General features: G+C 39.2%; 1 pseudogene; it reads left to right on the forward strand.

The window, feature by feature from the left end:
- The first annotated feature begins 293 nt into the window (after positions 1-293).
- On the forward strand, positions 294-3,490 carry LOC118706038 (annotated as a pseudogene).
- The last annotated feature ends 3,860 nt before the right edge of the window (positions 3,491-7,350 follow it).

Raw genomic sequence — 7,350 nt, forward strand, 5'->3', positions numbered from 1 at the left:
TATAACAAACCTGGATTCCAGTTTCAGGTCTACCTTTTAAAGAAAATGACAGCATGAATCACAGAAACAAAGTCAAAGAGCTCAGGTGAATACTGAGATGATGGAGCCAAATAATGGATAAGTACTTTTTAAAGCAAGACTAGGTCTTAAGATGCTGGCGCTGCCAATTCTTAGCTGTGTGGCCTTGAGTAATCTCTGTGCTCAGAACCTAACGATGGGGTTGTGAGGATTCAATAATATGAATCAGCCTTTTCGGCGGGCGCCGGTCGGGTTGCAGCGGTGGCGCCGTCGGGATGCAGCACTTTGGCCGCCTCTGGAGAAGGGAGAGGCGGCCTCCGGGCGCCCGATGCCGGGAAGCGGGGGCGGGATGTGCGCGGACCCCGCCGCGGCGGTAAAGCGGGAGCCCTGCCCCGCGGAGCCGGGAGCCCCGCGGAGGCCGCCCTGCCCTGGCGGCGGGAGCATCCTCACCCCCTAACGATGCCATCCCTTCCTGCTCGGAATGCCAGTGCGGGGTCTGCACGGGCATCCTCAGAAGCCGGTCACGCGGCCCTGTCACCACACGCTCTGTGATGCGCGCTTCCAGTCCTCTGTGGAGAAGGCGAGCCTGCGCTGCCCCTTCTGTCGTCGCCGTGTCTTCTTGGACCCGGCATCACACGCGAGGAAATTCTCTCATCAATAAGGAACTGTGGGAGACCACTCAGAAACACTGCCCAAAGGAATGCAGAGTTAGAAGAGACCGTGGGTGACTGTCAGCCAGTTCACCTGGTAAGCAAACCTGGAGAATCCAGAAGAGACTATGAGGAGGAGATAAGCCAGGTGGAGGCAGAGCGACGGGCCAGCGAGGAAGAAGAGAACGAAGCCAGTGGAGAGTACATACAGAGATTATTGGCAGAGGAGGAGGAGGAAGAAAGAGACAGGCAGAAAAAAGGAAAAGAGAAATGGAAGAACAGCTGAAAAGTGATGAAGAACTGGCAAGAAAGCTAAGCATTAATATTAACAACTTCTGTGAGGAAAAAGTCTTTGCTTCTCCCAAGAATTCCAGAAAATCTGATCCAGTCACTAGCAAGTTGCAAAAGAAAAGTAAAAATAAACAAACAAATACTAGAGATATTCACAAGTATGTGCCACCTAAATCTAAGTTTGGGTCAGCATCTCAGTCTGAGGCCGTACCAGTCTGAGGCCGTACAAGAAGGCAAAAGGAACTCCGTGACTAAGGAACTGACGGTAGCAATGTAAAAAGCCCTATGTGGCAAGACACAGACGTGGAGCTTCTGCCAACACTTCCTCCACAAATATGCCTTGAAGCTCAAGAACAAAGTGCAAAGTCTTCAACAGAGTCACCTGTGCCTCAGTTATGTGCCAGTGATACAGATGGTGCCTTGGAGGAGAAATCAAAATGAGCCAAACAATCATGATAAAGAATTAAGTGCCATAAATTGTGGCCAAAGCCCCCTGCCCTAGAGAAGCTGCAGTGAAACCTGTGGCAAAACAGAGAGTGGATGTGCTCTATCATATGTAACACAGGTGATTGGAAATAACACAGTTGAGACAGAAAATGAGGAGTCTTGCCTATTGATCGGTGAAGAAGGTATTTGCAAAAGAAAAAATCAGGAGTCCTCTTCTGAAGCAGTCAGGGATCCATGCTTTTCTGCAAAAAGAAGGAAAATGTCTTCCGAATCTTCCTCAGACCAAGAGGAAACAGAAACCAGCTTTGCTCCAAAGCTGTTAGGTTTGGAACAACTGCTTTTTGAGAGACGTAAGCAAGAAGAACAGGGCAGGTTGTTAGCACCACATATTCAAAAAGAGGTGGACAAAGAACAAATGAAGCCAAACCGACAGAAAGGATCCCAGATGGATATTTACGTTCTACGCCCTCACCTCCAGACAAATTGCTAAATGGACAAAGGAAGAAATCCAAAAATAGGACTGTAAAAAGACAAGCTGATATAGAGCATTCAAAACCTCAAAGAGGCCCCAAAACTGAAAATTGCCAACCTTCTTTAAGACCCAGTTGAGACATTTAGTTAATGTTAATGGAAGAAAGATGCCAAATTCTGCTAGAGGTTGTTGTAATGTATCTAAAAGTGTTGATTCCCTACAGCATAGTAAGTCACAGAAGAGTTTTTTTCAGATGTTTCAGAGATACACAAAGTAATGTGTGGGTAAAGGAAGAGTGTTTTAGAAACTGGTAAAGCTGGATTTGATGCTATAAAACGCTTCATCTGCTTGTGGGCACACTCATTGCCTCTAAGTGAAGGACTGTGAAATTACAAGAGAGGGATATACAAATGTACTTCTGCCAAAGTCAGTGATAACCCAGAGTCTCAATTCTTTATGAACAACTGTGATACGCTAAGTTTGACAATCCTTAGGTAATGGCATAAAAATGCCTGGGCCAGCTCCCAAGGAACCTTCAGGTGCCATTCTCTTTCCTCAGAAATGCATGTTTTATGTATGGCCTTTGCTCACCTTTTTGTTCTGACTAGTGATCAAAGCAAAATTATACCATACCAAATTGTTAAGGAATTGGGTTTAAAATCTAAATTTATTACTGTTTTGCCATGTATTTATAGATCACTTGAAATCTTCCACAACACTAAAGTTATCTAATCTTTATAATTAAGCATTATAACATTTTCTTTTATTTAAAATGGATTAAAAGCATGTGATAACAGAAAAGTCAGAGTTTTCTGGAAAACTTGGATTATCAAATGTGCCCTTAATCAGGAATTGAGTCCCAGAGCCTTCGGGGCCCAGGCTGACTCTCTACCCACTGGGAATGCCAGTCAGGGCGGAGACTCATCCCTTGATGCAACAGGAGTTAGTTGGGGTGAGACTGAACAGAGTGAACTGATCGTTTGGATGCACTGAAACTGAGTGGGTGATCAGAAACTGGGTCCAGGATGGAGTAGCAGAGCATTCTTCCTTATTCTTTCTTTGCTAAATGACACAGAAAACATTTACCTGAAATTCTGGAAATTCACATTTCTGCTACTCTAGGGGGGAAATGGAAATTTACTGTAGGAGAGTTAAATTATAATATACTATGTTATAGAACCTGAGACATAAATAACCATGTGTTTATTTCCTTATTTGCATTGATAGTGATTTTTATTTGTGTTTATGGACAGAAATAGTGTGGTACTTGGGTTGGCCCTCTCAAAGTTAAATCAGAGGCTGTGATTCCATTTTGTGGAAGTTAACTTAAAGAATGTTAATCTATTATATGTTTCATTAATATGAACAACTTTGAGCAGTGGACAAGTTTTAATAGCATTTCTGATGATACTTAGTTATTCATCCTTTTAAGGTAAAAATAAAATGTCTTACCGCAAAAGTCTAGCTTTAATTTTTTTATACATTTTTGAAAAAATTTTCCTCCAGATGTTGTAACTGAAATTCTGTTAATCTTGATGCCATCTATTCCAATATTAATTAATTAGGGGTAGAATTATGTTGCTGATTTAAAATTTACTTTTGTCCTTTCTAAGAAAATAAAAAGTGATTGCCTTCTGAGTAATGATTGTGCTGAAATGAAATGTTGTCAGAAACTAATAAAATTTGTCAAAAATATAAAATAAAATAAATAATAATATGAATCACACAAAGCTCTTAGACTAGTGCTTGCATGTGGTAATTTATCAATCTAAATGATCTGATATTAGTTAGTGGTACAATTAAGTCTAAACAAAGTTCTTGTAAGTATTTTAGCAAACCGCATCATACTCACTTGCATATGTTTTCTTTCAGAAATGCATTCAACAACCAGAGGTGAGCTTTGCATAAGTTAATGCCCTTTACTTTTTAATTTCTGCAAACTCTCTTAAGTTAAACTTTTCAAGTATAAGATCTCTTATTTTACTCACTTTGGCTATTTCATTTATAACTGCACAGAAACTAAGTATTTTAATGAGTGGCTGAAAATGTTTTAGACATTTAACTGCTCTTATTTACAGAAAGAATATATTGAGAATATACTTATTCTTAAGTAATTCCACAGATGACCAAAGACCAGAACAAGAAGTAGACAATTTTATTTTTAACACTTTATTGTTGAAAGCATTACGTATGTAAGTTCCCTTGTTTATTAAGCCTGCCACCTACAAAAAACACATTGAGAATTACATCAATTCTTTTTTCAATATGTTAGAATGTTTTTACTAAGAAGCACTTAAAGAAACAGGGTGGAGTCAAGATCCAGACACAGGTAAAAGGAAATAAATTTCTTTGAAAGGAAACTATTCCCAGTCAGCGTGGATCTATGAACCAGGAGGTCACAGTTTGATTCCCAGTCAGGGCACATGCCCAGGTTGCAGGCTTGATCCTCAGTGTGGGGCGTTTCTATCTCTTTCCCTCTCTCTTCCTCTCTGAAATCAATAAAATATATATATTTTAAAAATTAAAATCATTTTTAAAAAGGAAGCTATGAGAAGAAAAAATATATCTTGTGCACAGTTGTTGAAAAATTGAACAATAAATTATGAAGGCAACAAGCAATGGCATTAAGATATATAAAGAAAAAGTCCTAAAACCAATTATAGATCACTAGACAACCAAAAAGAAAAGAATTTAGAGCAAGCATACAATCTCTGTCCTATTTGAAACTCTTATATAAAACTCTTATATTATTTCAAAATAATCAATTTAGGAAAACACACAATGAGAAAGAAACAAAGCATTGGGAAACGTCTATTGTTTGGAGTGATATGAAAAATTCAAATACTTATGCATGTCTGGTAGGAGTCTGTGGCAAATGGGTCACAGCTGACTCTGCTTAAAAATGTGTGTGTGTGTTTAACAAATTATATTAACATAAGTAAGGTATAGTACACACTTTATAAAAATAATAAAATGCACACTATTTTTATTGTAAAGAGGACCAATAAATCGATTAAAATCTCTTTAACCTCATTAGTAATCAATGAAATGACAATTAAAATTTTGCCTTAACTGGTTTGGCTCAGCAGTTAGAGCATCAAACTTCAGAATGGAAGGTCCCAGGTTCAATTCCAATCAAGGGCACATGTCCAGGTTGCAGACTCAATCCCAGTGGGGGGCATGCAGGAGACAGCTGATCAATGATTATCTCTCATCATTTCTATCTCTCTCTCCTTCTCCCTTCCTCTCTGAAATCAGTAAAAATATATATTTTTTAAATTATAATAGCACTGGCCATTGGCTCAGTTGTCTGGAGCATCGTCCCATGCACCAAAAGGTTGAGGGTTCAATTCTCAATCAGCACACATACCTAGGCTGAGGGTTCCATCACTGGTCAGGGGTGCATACAGGAGACAACTGATTGATGTTTCTCTCTCACATCAATGTATCTCTCTCTCTTTCTCTCTCTTTCTCTCTCTCTCTCTCTCTCTCTCTCTCTCTCTCTCTCTCTCTCTTTCTCTACCCCACCCTTCCTCTCCCTAAAATCACTAAACATATCTTCAGGTGAGGATTAAAAATAAGTTTTAAAAATAAAAATTATAGTAAATTGCCAGTATATACTCACCAGGTTTACCAAAAAAAAAAATTAATATAGCAAAACTGCTGGCAAGGAAGTGGTGCCTTGGGACCCTCACTGCTAATGGTTAAAGTAATTGGTATAAGCCTTTTGAGAACAGTTTGTAACTATCTAGTAGAATATGCACATATTTTACAACCCAGCAATTCCACTTAGAAAATGCTGTAGAGAAATGTATCTACTGGTGCAGAAAAACACAATAAAATGTACTCAGCAGCATGAGTTGTAAGAGGGAAGAGGAGATGATGGCAAACTATATTTCTTAACTTTGGAGATATATGTATTTTATTTTATACTTGTTAACCTATACATTTACATTTTATGCACTCTTCAGAATGTGTATTTCATTTTCCAATATAAAATGTGAAAAGGAAAATACTTTCCTTTGAATGGCATTTATGGGGGTGGGGGGACTGCACACCTTGCAATAGCAGCTAAGAGGGGGGAAATATGAGAGATTGTCCTGTTATAAGTCTTAAAAATCTACACTGAATAAAGGGAACACCAGTGTACTTCTAAAAGTATTCTATTCCTGCCCCCAATCTGTAAGCTCTATGAACACAGTCTGTGTTGGTCTTGTTTAATGCTGTACCCCCTCCCTAGTGCCTAGCACAGTGCCCAGGAGATCCTGAACAAACAAACATTAATTAATTAATTGGCTAATTAATTGGAAGACTATGTTTCTTTTTTAGAAGAAATAACATAATTCATTGGTTCCTTGGCTATTTCATCTCTGATACATTCCTCAATCTTCCTAATACCAAGAACTATCATTTCCATCATTTTTAAACATCTTCCTGCTCATTTATTCTTTTTCCATCATTATGTAGAACTCTCCTACACCAATGTTAATTTTTTTTAATATATTTTATTGATTTTTTTACAAAGAGGAAGGAAGAGGGATAAGGAGTTAGAAACATCCATGAGAGAAAAACATCAATCAGCTGCCTCCTGCACACCCCCAACTGGGGATGTGCCCGCAACCAATGTACATGCCCTTGACCGAAATGGAACCTGGAACCTTTCAGTCCGCAGACAGACGCTCTATCCACTGAGCCAAACCGGTTTCGGCACCAATGTTAATTTTTAACAAAACAAATAGGATAGAATAACATTGTCCTGGTGATAGTTACTGAAAACTTTTATATTAATAGTAAACAAGACTTCCCATCCTGAAAAGTTTATTCAACATTGGAATTTAGCATGGAAATTCTAGAGATATTTAAAACATCTGCATTTTAGAGACCTATTAGAAATAGAAAGGATGAAGATGGGATGAAGCAGAATTCAAGAAAACAAATGGAATAAATATAAAGGAAGGGAATTTTATACATTGATCATTCTACCTGCCCTAGAAAGGTTTCCTTATAAATAGATAGAGAACAAATTGAAAGACAGAATAAGTTCAATTTATCAAACAGTCCAATCTTGGTCAGCTAGAGGAGCTGCCATAACAAAATACCATAGACTCGGTGATTAAACAATAAGGACTTGTTTTCTCACAGTTCTAGAGACTGGGAATTTGAGATCAGGGTGCCAGCACAGTGGAGTTCTGGTGAGGACTCTCCTCCGGGCTTGCAGACAGTTGCCTTCTCACTGGTAGGAAGGACAGAGACACAAAAAGGGCTGGAGGATCTTTGCAGCTGTTGAGAATCTGGAAGACTAACTCAGCTGCGAAGATCTTCCGTGGGTCTCAACCATATGTGGGCTATCCAGCCCAGAACACTGGTGCCATCTGGAGCCTGAACAACATTTAGAGCCTGAATAACATCAGGCTGTGAAAATCAGCAGGATTCTGTCCACAGGACAAACTGAGTCTGCCTTCTTAAAGGGCC

Source organism: Pipistrellus kuhlii, unplaced genomic scaffold, assembly GCF_014108245.1.
Source record: "Pipistrellus kuhlii isolate mPipKuh1 unplaced genomic scaffold, mPipKuh1.p scaffold_m20_p_5, whole genome shotgun sequence".
Taxonomy (NCBI): Eukaryota; Metazoa; Chordata; class Mammalia; order Chiroptera; family Vespertilionidae; genus Pipistrellus; species Pipistrellus kuhlii.